Raw genomic sequence first — 14,097 nt, forward strand, 5'->3', positions numbered from 1 at the left:
CACTGAAAATGGCCCCTTGATAATTCATCCATGCCCTCCTGTCTCACAGCACTGAAAATGGCCTCTTGTTAATTCATCCATGCCCTCCTGTCTCACAGCACTGAAAATGGCCCCTTGTTAGTTCCTCCATGCCCTGCTGTTGGTGTCTCCATTTTCTCCTGTCTCACTACACTGAAAATGGCCTCTTGATAATCCATCCATGCCCTCCTGTCTCACAACACAGAAAATGTTCTCTTGTTAATTCATCCCTGCCCTCCTGTCTCACAGAACAGAAAATGGCCTCTTGTTGATTCATCCATGCCCTTCTGTCTCACAACACAGAAAATGGCCTCGTGTTAATTCATCCATGCCCTCCTGTCTCACAACACAGAAAATGGGCTCTTGTTAATTCTTCCATGCCCTCCTGTCTCACAACACAGAAAATGGTCCCTTGTTAATTCATCCATGCCCTCCTGTATCACAGCACAGAAAATGGCCTCTTGTTAATTCATCCATGCCCTCCTGACTCACAACACAGAAAATGGTCCCTTGTTAATTCATCCATGCTCTCCTGTCTCACAGAACAGAAAATGGCCTCTTGTTAATTCATACATGCCCTCCTGTCTCACAACACAGAAAATGGCTCTTGTTAATTCATCCATGCCCTCCTGTCTCACAACACAGAAAATGGTCCCTTGTTAATTCATCTATGCCCTCCTGTCTCACAGCACTTAAAATGGCCTCTTGATAATTCATCAATGTCCTCCTGTCTCACAACACAGAAAATGGCCTCTTGTTAATTCATCCATGCCCTCCTGTCTCACAACACAGAAAATGGTCCCTTGTTAATTCATCCATGCCCTCCTGTATCACAGCACAGAAAATGGACCCTTGTTAATTCATCCATGCCCTCCTGTCTCACAACACAGAAAATGGTCCCTTGTTAATTCATCCATGCCCTCCTGTCTCACAGAACAGAAAATGGTCTCTTGTTAATTCATTCATGCCCTCCTGTCTCACAACACAGAAAATGGCCTCTTGTTAATTCATCCATGCCCTCCTGTCTCACAGAATAGAAAATGGCCTCTTGTTAATTCATCCATGCCCTCCTGTCTCACAACACAGAAAATGGTCCCATGTTAATTCATCCATGCCCTCCTGTCTCACAACACAGAAAATGGTCTCTTGTTAATTCATCCATGCCCTCCTGTCTCACAGAAAAGAAAATGGCCTCTTGTTAATTCATCCATGCCCTCCTGTCTCACAACACAGAAAATGGCCTCTTGTTAATTCATCCATGCCCTCCTGTCTCACAGAACAAAAAATGGTCTCTTGTTAATTAATCCATGCCCTCCTGTCTCACAACACAGAAAATGGTCCCTTGTTAATTCATCCATGCCCTCCTGTCTCACAGAACAGAAAATGGCCTCTTGTTAATTCATTCATGCCCTCCTGTCTCACAACACAGAAAATGGCCTCTTGTTAATTCATCCATGCCAGTCCTGTCTCACAGAACAGAAAATGGCCTCTTGTTAATTCATCCATGCACTGCTGTCTCACAACACAGAAAATGGCCTCTTGTTAATTAATCCATGCCCTCCTGTCTCACAACACAGAAAATGGTCCCTTGTTAATTCATCCATGCCCTCCTGTCTCACAACACAGAAAATGGTCCCTTGTTAATTTATCCATGCCCTCCTGTCTCACAGCACAGAAAATCGTTAATTTAACCGTGCATTCCTTTCTCAAAACACTGAAATTTGTCTGTTTATAATTCAGTGCCTTTGTAACTCACAACATTGAAAATTATAGTCCCTGTTCTACTCCTCCATGCCATCCTGTCTCACAGTACTAAAAATGATTCCTTTTTAATCTGCCCAAGGCCTTCTGTCTCAGCTCTGAAAATGGTGCTTACTTAATTTCTTCATGCCTAAGTTATGTCTAACAGCACTGAAAATGGGCCCTTGTTAATCACTCCATGCCCTCCTGTCTCACAGCATTGAAAATGGTTTGTTGTTTTTTTTTCATTGCAGAACAGAAAATGGTCCTGTGTTAATTACTTCATGGCCTCTTGTCCCACGTCAGCACTGAAAATGGTTCCTTGTTTATTCCTCTGTGTTCATCTGTCTCACAGCACTGAAAATGGAACCCTTTTAGTTCCTTCATGCCCTACTGTCTTATAGCACTGAAAATGGTTCCTGGTTCTACTGTCTCACAGCATTTTTAACTCCTTCAAGCCCCCAATGAAATGGCACTGCGTTAATCTTTCCATGCCATCCTGTCTCACAGCACTGAAAATGGTCTTTTTTATATTTCTCCATGTCCATCTGTCTCATAGCACTGTCTCATACATGCCCTCCATTAATGGACCCTAGTCATGCCCTTCTGTCGCACATCACTGAAAATGGTCCTTTCTTATTCCTCAATCCCCCTTTCAAATATGAAAAAAATATGAAGAGAAGTTCGAACTTCTGTTTTGGAAGTTGTGATTACCTGTTTACTGACAGCAGGTCCACACATTTATTCTCCTACACAGTTAGCAGAGTGGAAGTTGTAGTACTTGCAGATAATTACAGTTGCTCAGATTAACTGATACAAAATTTTCATGAGTAAATATGGTAACAGTTTTTTTTTTTCCCTACTGATTGCTCATGAATATTCTATTGGGAATAGTTTAACAAATTAAACTGTCCCTCAGTTTGATAAAAAGGTTCATTCATCTGTTTGATTAAAAGATTTCTTGTGTTTTTTTTTTGTCTTTTTTTTCAGATATTCAAGATCTTAACTTGGAGTATTTTAAATGCAGATAGATTCATCTTCAATTAAAGCTATTTTAAAACAAGTTTTCCACTTGAGTTACCCTGTATGTATGTACTTTCATTATCAGTTGACGGATGTTCAAATTCAATTTATTTTATCTGGCCATTTTTTCCTTCTGCTTGTGTTATGTTTACCTTTATCAGTTGAAGTAGTTTATACCTAGTGTGTGGATGACAAGTTTTTGTATGATCTTCTCAACCATTCACATGCAGGGGAATTAACCATTTGTATGCAAAGGGAGATCAAGTGTGAAGCAGACGCAATTTAATTTTCTGGAATTTTATATTAATTGATTCATCTTTTTGGTTGAAGATGGATTAAGTGTTATAGAATATACACATTTTAAGAACTTTGTGTGAGAATGATGTTATATGAGATAAGCGATGACAAATGACAGATGACAAACCTTTTAGATAAAATAAACACATGAGTGAAGTCGGCCATCTTGAAACTAGCAAAAAAATAACATATGACCCAGTCTGGACCACATGTTAGACTGTGTACTGGTAAAGTGCTACTACTTTATGCTATAGGGGAAATGAACTGTCTACAGTTAGTATAATGGAGATTATTAAATAAATATTGTTACAGGTAAGTAATATTAAACCTTTGTAGTATTTACAGGTGAGAGGATTATCAGCTTTTGTAGAACAGAGCTGAAGATTACAGACACCTTTCTTATTTACAGTTTAACACATTTCCTTAATTAGATATTGATCGGTTGTTATACCAGTCACCTGAGTTAGCCTGGTTGGGACATCTTGTGTTGGAGAGGTTGTTTGAATTCCCGCCACTTAAAAGACAGGTGTGATTCATAGAAAATTAAGTTGTTACGTGATGATACCATTTATTTTTTGTTTCGTTTTGAAGTTTTTATTTATTGGATATGCTGTTGCCTTCTAGAACACATACTGCATGTGTTACCTCATTTTGTGATATTTAGTTTCTGTTTATGTATAAAATGGAAACAATTGTTGATGTCACAAATCAGGTTGTTGTAAATGTTCAAGCGATTTGTTTTCATATTTATTTACTTTCGTTTTTTATGAGTCATGCCCTGCAGAAACCTGATCTCTGTTTCAATTCATTTCAGTGGTTGCTAATGCACTGGTAAAAAACAACAGTATTGACTTGTGCATATTTAATTTATTTGAACTAATCTGTCAAGGGAATTTATAATAATGAAATCTCCCAAGCATCATTAATTTCAGGGGCCTCCGTGGCCGAGTGGTTAGAGTCGTTGACTTCAAACCATTTGCCCACATCGATGTGGGTTCGAAACCTCATTTGGGCGTAGAATTCTCACGTGAGGAACCATCCAGCTGGCTTACGGAAGGTCAGGGTTTACCCTGTGCCAGCTCGTGATGACATATCACGGAGGGGCACCTGGGGTCTTCCTCACCATTAAAAAAAGCTGGAAAGTCGCCATATGACCTAAAATTGTGTCTGTGCGACAATAAACCCAACAAAATAAATAAATAAATAAATCATTAATTTCAATTCAGTGTCAACTTTGCTGAACCATTTAGCCATCTTGACAGGAATTCTACATGGTGTCAGTATTACATGACCTTTTCATTTAGGCCAGAAAATTCCCTCTAGTCTCGAGACCTGTGGGGACACAAAATATATTCATATTAGCCCTGTCTGATTTTGTGGTGATCAGTTGTTTTTCAGGAGAATGACAGTTGAGTTGCTCTTTGTTGCTGATGGAAATGTTGAGATCCACAGTTCAGAATGTTGAGATCCACTGTGACATGTTGAGATCCACTTAGAATCAGGTTACATCAGCTATTGATACCTTTGTTGATATCCTGACGTTGCGGCTTGACTGTGATAAGTCTACCTCCCTTTAGTTTCCCGAGAAAACTTACCAATGAGGCACCGGGTCGCTGTGCCTCAGGTCTCTGCAACACTGGGATGTCAGTGACTTAATAACTTCAATCAAGGGTCTTGTGACAGATAATTTTGGCTTCTTTAGAGCTAGCTTCAGTGTAATTAAACTTGAGTTCTCAGACTGGTCCTAAACTACATGTCAGCCATTGGCCAATTTCATGACATCCTTAAATACAAGTCAGCCATTGGTCAATTTCATGACATCCTAAATACAGGTTAGCCATTGGTCAATTTCATGACATCCTAAAATACAAGTCAGCCTCAATGGTCAATTCACAACATCCTAAAATACAAGTCAGCCATTGGTCAGTTTCATGACATCCTAAAATACATGTCAGCCATTGGTCAGTTACATGACATCCTAAAATACAGGTCAGCCATTGGTCAATTTCATGACATCCTAAAATACAAGTCAGCCATTGGTCAGTTTCATGACATCCTACATCCTAAAATACCAGTCAGGCATTGGTCAGTTTCATGACTTCCTAAAATACAGGTCAGTCATTGGTCAGTTTCATGACATCCTAAAATACAAGTCAGCCATTGGTCAGTTTCATGACATCCTACATCCTAAAATACAAGTCAGCCATTGGTCAGTTTCATGACTTCCTAAAATACAAGTCTGCCATTGGTCAGTTTCATGACATCCTATATACAAGTCTGCCATTGGTCAGTTTCATAATCATCCTAAAATACAAGTCAGCCATTGGGCAATTTCATGACATCCTAAAATACAAGTCAGCTATTGGTCAATTTCGTGACATCTTAAAATACAAGTCTGCCATTGGTCAATGATACGACATCCGTACAGATGCTGGGGTTCCTCCTAACTGACTGAGATGTAATTTTAAAGTAGTAATGACAATCAGCATTTGCCATTCCAACTTAGTTTATGTATTCTTTGTATGCAGTTTATGCATGAAAAATAATTTTCTGTTATGGCTGATGGGTGCCGAAGTTGCATAGAGAGGATTCGTAATGGCAAAGAAAATGCCTATAATTGTCATTGCAGGTCCAATACCTTAAACTTGTGATACTCTGTCTTCTGACTTTTGATATCTGACTGGTTGACTGGTCCTGCACTGAAAATAGCTAATTCCTCAATCAATACAAAATCTTTTCCTAAATGAACAAGTACTATTTATAGCTGGAAGTTCATTAATATTTTAGTGGTGAAGCTTGAACACTGTATATTGTATAACTGTATATAAATTGCGGACAATTAATTACTGTTTTATGTGATGGTACATGTTTTTGGTTTTAATTGCTGTTTTATGCACGCAATAAAGTTTGATGAATGTAAAAAGAAATTACAGTAGGCAATACCTTTTTTATGCATCTATTAACAAAATTTTGGATCTGTTCCAATATGTATAGCTTAATATAATTTGAGTTTTTTAGGTAGTAGGATACCCTGCGGGGAAAATCTTGTGTTCACACTGATTTCTTCAAAAAAAAAAAGTACAACTTGTGTTTAATTTTCCAATTAAGATCATTACAATGACAATTGATTCAGTCTTGTTGATATCAAATATTTTTAAAAGGGATATTCTGATTGAGAAATGGACTATAATTTCAAAGTCCTTTTACCTATGTATTTAAAGATTAATAAAAGAAAAGACTGAGTTTTGATGTTAAAACAAAATCATGAAGGAAGAAAATGTAAATGTTGAAAGGGCTCAGCATGAAACCTGATGATGATTCATTTCTAAATTGGTCACTTTCAAATGTTACGTGCAAGATTATCAAAGAAATGAAAGGAAAATCCTTCTTTTGCAGTTAATGGTACATTTAGTATATACAAGTATGATATACTGCTGTAAGAAATACAAAAATATACCGACTTAAAACTACATATGATAAAATTAGGATAAAATTCTGTTTTCATTTTGCAATGAAGTGGGTTTAAAGACATTTAGATTTAGTCTGTGTACGGGCAGCTTTTGTAACGGCCCAAGTCTTGGAATACTGTGTAGTTGACTTACATCACAATTATAAAAGTTTTTAGTTAGACTGATAACACAGTCTCTTTAAATCCTACATTTGTACACACTTAGACCATTGTCTTAATGTTTTAATGACCATATAATACACATACTGTAGATTTTCATGTATTGTACACATTGTTTCATATTGTTCTTAAAGCATAGTTGATAATAGTATTAAAAATTTGGGTCAGAATTAAGATAACATTGACAAGATAGCTTTAATGTTCAAGACAATATTTGGTATGATTTATGGTGTATTGTTTCTTCTTAATTACAGTTTAATTATTAGATATTTAAGGGGACTCCCATTTCTGATTAATTTCGTGGTAATTAAATGGTTTATAAGATGTGTTTTGGCTTTCATTAAATCTATTAATTTAACATTGATATTGGAACATCAGCTTGTCACACAAAGGTTTTTTTGTTTTCTAAAATTCATGAGATTGTGGCAGTCTTACATGGAGAAAATGGCGAGTTTATTCCATAAACAACATCTTATTGAAGTTAAGACAGATATTTAAAGATGAAGTGTCATGTTTTAAACGAAGTAATTACTCAAAGTCTTGTCTATCTTGAAGTACAGTAAGTTACTTTCTTTTTCTTCATCAGACATTCAGAAAAAGATTGTCTTTCATTTTTTTATCTTTGTATTGTTTTTTTTTATGCCCCTGAAGGGAGGCATATAGTTTTTGAACCGTCTGTCGGTCTGTCAGTCTGTCAGTCTGTCTGTCGGTCTGTCAGTCTGTCCGCAATTTTCGTGTCCGGTCCATATCTTTGTCATCGATGGATGGATTTTCAAATAACTTGGCATGAATGTGAACCACAGTAAGATGACGTGTCGCGCGCAAGACCCAGGCCCGTAGCTCAAAGGTCAAGGTCACACTTAGACAATAAAGGATAGTGCATTGATGGGCGTGTCCGATCCATATCTTTGTCATCGATGAATGGATTTTCAAATAACTTGGCATGAATGTGTACCACAGTAAGACGACGTGTCGCGCGCAAGACCCAGGTCTGTAGCTCAAAGGTCAAGGTCACACTTAGACGTTAAAGGATAGTGCCTTGATGGGCGTGTCCGGTCCATATCTTTGTCATCGATGGATGGATTTTCAAATAACTTGGCATGAATGTGTACCACAGTAAGACGACGTGTCATGCGCAAGACCCAGGTCCGTAGCTCAAAGGTCAAGGTCACACTTAGACGTTAAAGGATAGTGCATTGATGGGCGTATCTGGTCCATATCTTTGTCATCGATGGATGGATTTTCAAATAACTTGGCATGAATGTGTACCACAGTAAGATGACGTGTCGCACGCAAGACCCAGGTCCGTAGCTCAAAGGTCAAGGTCACACTTAGACATTAAAGGTCATTTTTCATGATAGTGCATTGATGGCGTGGTGCATTGATGGCGTGTCCGGTCCATATCATTGTCATTCATGCATGGATTTTAAAATAACTACGCATGAATGTGTAACACAGTAAGACGACGTGTTGCGCGCAAGACCCAGCTCCGTAGGTCAAAGGTCCTAAACTCTAACATCGGCCATAACTATTCATTCAAAGTGCGATCGGGGGCATGTGTCATCCTACGGAGACAGCTCTTGTTTTAAATAGATTTTTTTACTTTCTTATATTCTGTAAGAAATTTATTTAAGGAACATAAATTTTGATTACACAGAGTTAGGTCTCTGTTAGAACTATATGTTTTATTAATTTTTATAAAATCTTAGAATTACCTCCCTTTAATATGAAAATTTCAAAGAAGCTGAGAAATTCTTTTTATTTCTGTACAATTTCTAAAGTAGTTTTATATTTTCATTTGATAGATACCAGGATATTTCAGCAATTTATTTCTAATCTGTATGTAGCTTCTGATTTATGTTCACCAGTCTGTCTTGGAAAGGTTCAAGATAGTACTACTTAAAAAATTACTTTTTAATGAAATTCACTGTTGATACAAATTTTTAACAAATTTACTACAATAAGTCTTATGTTAATGTCATCCCTTAGGTAAGGCCAGAGAAAATAAATGTTTAGATTCTCATCCGAATTTTGAGAAAAATGGGGCGGGTGGGCACTTTTTATTTTTTATTTTTTAATTTGGAAATATGGTGTTGTGGAGGTCAATCTGACAAATTATATTTAAAATATCACTGTATTGATATGCTAGTGTGTATTGCTGTGTCTTTGAAATGCTTGTATATGTAAAACCCATTTTGAAATAATTTTGAAATGAACAAAATAATTTTATGTCATAAACTTTTATCTTGTTTATAATGTGATAGTAAATCATTTTGTCTGATGGTTGGTTGTATCCTATACAAAAAAGTAAATCTACAACAACAGCAAATTAATATTTGTCTGTTCAGTGTATTTGCAAATTCAAAATATTTAGTTCTGTCAAAGTACAGTCACGATTTTTAAAGAAAACAATCAATCTATCATTCCTGCTGAGCATGTGCTAAAAGCTATATACCGGTGGAACCGATGATGATGATATTGACATTCAAGCTTAAAGCTTAAATACGAGGAATCTAGTAGTTTTAGCTTGAAAAAAATCAGATATTTCTTAATTAGATGCACTTGCATGCACAGCATATTTTAATCCTATTTCCATATCTATGAAACAAATAGCGCGGTAATTCAGTATACTTTGCACGTGAAAATGGCATGTCAGGCTTCCCCACGAAGGCAAATGTCCATGTTAAACACAATTGAAATATTGAAATCCAGACAACAGATACTTATTTCTAATCAATAAAAATCAATAACAATCAAATAAGGATAAGAAAATACACTGGCTTTACCTTTTTCTAAAAGTTTTTGAAATTGAAAGTAGGTTGCCAGAACGTCTGCTAGTCATGTGAATTGCCGGTATTTTATGATCGTTTCTCTTAATTTGTCATGGTAAATTTTAATATCAGATACTGTCAAATGCTGTTGAATTGTCTTTGCATTACCATAATATGTTAAACATTTTCTTTAAACTCTAGAATTATGCAATGTTTATGAAAGTGTACCTGTATCCGGACATGAAATTTTGGATATCTGGATTTTGACCAATAAAAAATTTCGAGGGGGGGGGGGGGGGGGGGGGGGGTTTCAGATAGGGGCGGGCGGGGATGAGAATCTAAAAACTAATTTTCTATTGCCTAAAGTATGTTTAAACTTTATGATATGTTATTTGTTTACATTGAATACTAGTGACAACAACAACAATACCTTTCTTATTGCAGCCATAATCCAATCTTTACTTGAAATAAATGAACAACAAAGATATAAAACATGAAAATATAGCTGTACAAGGTGCATACAGCTTGCAGTTCGAATAGTTCAACATGTTTTTTATTTTCTGAAAGATAGGTTTTCTGAGTATTGCCCTTTGCATAGGTTTGGTATACTTACAAGATAAAATATAATTTGACAGATAACACTGGGATCATTTGAATTTTGTATATTGACTTTTACAAGATAGAGAAATAGTTTATTTCTTTATTCATAAGCAATTTTTCCTTCAGATGATTCTGAAATCACTTAAAGGTGGATAATCAGATTTTGGCCATGTAACAGATTTGTTCTAAACTTTGGCATCTGATCATTTACACTCATTTATGTTCACTTAACACTTAATACAAATTAGATTTTCACTGGAGGTATTTTTAAAATTTCATTTTCCTATCCTGGTTGTCCAACCAAGATCGAGTTATTTTATCATAAGTATAAATTTGATAAACATACTTTGCCTAAGAAAATGTATAAATATTAGACATATTGTAATATATTTGTAAAATATTTGCATTAAAAATTATGTATTTAGATGGAATTCATTAGAAACGCAAGTTTGCAAAATTATTATTACCTCCCTTTGCCTATCTTGGTTGCGAAATAAATGAATTCAGAAGCTACAGACAGCTTTTAAAATTGCATTGTGGTTCAGATTGTTCAATAGTTGATATGTCTATCAAATGCAAATGTAAAACTAGACATTGTATAGAAATAAAAAGAAATACCAAGCTTTTTATATACTTTCATATTAAAGGGGATAATTACAAAATTTTATAAAAATAATAAAATATACATTTCAAATAGGAATCTAACTCTATGTAATCGGTCTTTTTGTTCCTTAAATAATTCTCTACCAGAATATACAAAAAGTAAAAAATGTCATTAAATGTTGTTTAATGCTGCGTTTACACTTAGCCACGATGTCCAAGATTTGAGAGAAGCGTGGTGAGCGCGGGTGCTCATGGGATCGAATCGTGGTGATCTTGAGGGAACTTGGTGGAATCGTGATGATCGTAAGGATCGTGACAAAATTTTTGACAGTCAAAAATTTTGCCACGATTATCCCGATTTATCTTGGATCTTGAGAGAGCGTGATAGAACGTAGAAATCATTGTAGAGCGTAATGCAGCTTAACAGACCTTAACGTAGCGCATCAGACCTTGATGCGCCATCGTATGGGCATCTTGGTGGACTTGGAAACACGATTCTAAGTTCCACTAGATCTGGAGGTATTCTTACATAGTTGAAGTTGGAGCCAACATCTTTGCCTGAGTTCTGTGTTGAAAAGTTGAGGGTATTGTCTCAGTTGGTGCCTTCGGTTTCCACTTAACCATGGTCTCACCCAGCAGGTCTTAGGCCTTCTATTTCTTCTTCTCCTTCCCCTCTCTTCTATCCTGCCTTGTTCTGTCCCTTGTTGCTGCTGCCGACGAGTAACTATTATAGGCATACACGAAAATTGCAAATTCAGCATCTTGCTCAGCTCTTTGATGCATATCTCGTTCCTCTTTGGAATCTCTGAAGAGAATGTGAGGATGATCCATGCCTCCTATTTATACTCCAATCATGCTCAAAACGTGTCAGTCTTGGTCAAATAGTGGCCATAAATCGTAGGAGAGCTTAACAAAACTTGATAACGTGAGGGATCTAAACAGAACATGACAAAACATGATAGCATATCGTGGTAATCGTAAGAGAACTTGAGAGAACGTGATGAAATCGTGGCAGATCTTGATCAGAATTGTGTTGGTTTCGTAATAAAACGCTGCAGGTAGTAACAAAACGTACTGAGAGCGTAAGAAAGCACAGGAAAGCGTAGAAATAAAAAAAAATCGTGGGCATCGTGGACATCGTGGCTAAGTGTAAACGCAGCATAAATGTGATTGACCACCTTTAACCAAACGATAGTAAAGTTGTTTCAGAAAAGCAGTGGAAATATAGAAGCAGTGAAAAACAACACGGTAAAAATATGCATTATATTTCATCAATATTTGTCAATATTTCAATATAAAGTATATAATAAAGTTTCATATTTTTGTATATTAAAGATGATGTAATTACTACAAAAATGATTTTGACAGAATCTACCTTTAATCTTCCTTCATCTACAATCTGGGTATTGAAAGATTTTTTTTCATTGGTTAAGAATTACCAAAAAGACATGTGAAAGTCGTTACATCCTGCTGCTGATATCATAGCCCAAGAGTCATAACACAGGAAACAGATTGTGATAAACAGCCCAGAGCTTGAAAAATGTAAATAATTCTAGTTACAAGTCTGGAGATGTGATCATTTCAGATGAAATATGCACCATCGGTTCTGTTATCAGACTAATGAGTTTTCCTATCTGTTGCAAAATCTACTGTCTTGGTGTAAGTCTTTCAGGAGAGTTAGAGAACAAATGTTACAGTACCAATTATACCTTGATCAAGATCTCTGCTTTCAGTATGATTGTAGTAAAGGTATATACCCAGTATAACTAGGGCACCGTGTAAAATATGGAGTGGAGTCGTGGAGTGGAGTGGTGGAGTGGAGTCTGGAGTCGTTTTTGGAGTCAATTTTGGAGTCAATTCTGGAGTCAAATTTGGAGTGGAGTCTTTTTTGGAGTCAAATTTGGAGTCGATTTTGGAGTGGAGTCTTTTTTGGAGTCAATTTTGGAGTCGATTTTGGAGTCAAATTTGGAGTGGAGTCTTTTTTGGAGTCAGTTTTGGAGTTGATTTTGGAGTCAAATTTGGAGTAGAGTCTTTTTTTGGAGTCAAATTTGGAGTTGATTTTGGAGTCAATTTGGAGTAGAGTCTTTTTTGGAGCTATTTTTGGATTGGAGGCATGGTATAATTTCTCTCAGGCCTGTAGTCACTAAATATATGTAATTATCTCTAATGAAACAGTCTTGATTGATAAAATGGGCCTCAAGACAAATGGTCTCTAATTTTATGCGGCCTCTCAAGCAGGATTTTTTAAATGTTAAACGATTTTGTGAATGGAGTCTCATTGATACTTAATGTTACTGAAATGTTTGGTCTATATTAATCATTATTGTCATTTTTGTGGTGAATTTAGGAATGGAATTCCTTAATTTTATGGTCGAAGAAAAACACAACAACACTGGTTATAACTGTTTTCATCACGGTTTTCCTAGTTATAAAATTTCTGTTAGAGCCTGTGTTTTAAGACAATGGTCATGTCATTATTGGTAATATTACGGTTTACCAAGGGTATTAAAGTCACAGAAACACTTTGGATATTATAATTTCAAGTAGCATTTATTTCACGAAGAAAGAATTCAAAACTATCAGCCTCTCTACAAATTTTGTTCGGTCTTTAGCATTGTTTTCATAAGAATGTCTGTAGAAATCTGATCAAACCATTAAATAATGCATACATTGTAGAAGTTTCCAAACTACTGAAAACAACCGAGGGTTATTGCAGTTAACGTGTAAAGGAACGTAATAGAAATAATTCTAAATAAACACTTAGAACATTTTTCGATATCGCCCCTCAATATGTCTTTGTTGATTTATTTTAAAGTTACAACAAAAGCCTGCGTTTTTTAAACCAATGTTTTTAGAGATTTGACCATTTACTTTGTTCAAATGATCGATCAGTTTGTATAGAAAAGGGATTATGTGATTTGCTCTGTTTTAGGGTAAATGTTGGCTCGATCCTATTGAATGTACTGAAAAATATCTGTAATAAAAATGTCGCTTTAGTCTACTTGCAGACCTGCTGCATATTTTTTTCACCTGCGTGTAGGTCTACTAAAATGATACATTTTGTATGAAATTTATTAAAAGCAAAACAAACAAAAAAGAACAAGGTTTACGTTCACTGTATTTGCTTCAAATACCCAAAAATGCACCATTTGCTGTTCTCATTAAAAAAAAAATTCTTGGGGAGGATAACCCCGTACCCCCAACACCACCCCTGCGTACTATGAATAAGGTCCTGTTTAATATAGGTATCATTTATAAATTTTGAATATTATCCAGCAAAGACCATGGCTGGTCATGGTTTGCATTGTTCACAGAAGGCAGACCTATTTACCTGTTTACTATTTAACGGTCTGAACTTAAAATTTACAAAATGCAAATCTTAAAAAATGCAGATGTTTTGTCTTTATTCATAGTTGA

The 14,097-nt window shown here is 35.9% G+C and overlaps 1 protein-coding gene across 18 annotated transcripts in view; it reads left to right on the top strand.

The window, feature by feature from the left end:
• LOC123554767 (muscleblind-like protein 3) overlaps window positions 1–14,097 on the top strand; it is a 204,864-nt gene that overhangs the window by 94,287 nt on the left and 96,480 nt on the right. The window contains exon 1 of one of the 18 annotated variants that reach the window (XM_053547749.1): window positions 2,993–3,390. The exons of the other annotated variants lie outside the window; for them this stretch is intronic. The gene's annotated coding sequence lies outside the window, so the exon portion shown is untranslated. Of the gene's footprint in view, window positions 1–2,992; window positions 3,391–14,097 lie in introns of those variants that run through there. 18 annotated transcript variants of the gene reach the window in all.

This window comes from Mercenaria mercenaria, chromosome 7 (assembly GCF_021730395.1).
Source record: "Mercenaria mercenaria strain notata chromosome 7, MADL_Memer_1, whole genome shotgun sequence".
NCBI classification, from domain to species: Eukaryota; Metazoa; Mollusca; class Bivalvia; order Venerida; family Veneridae; genus Mercenaria; species Mercenaria mercenaria.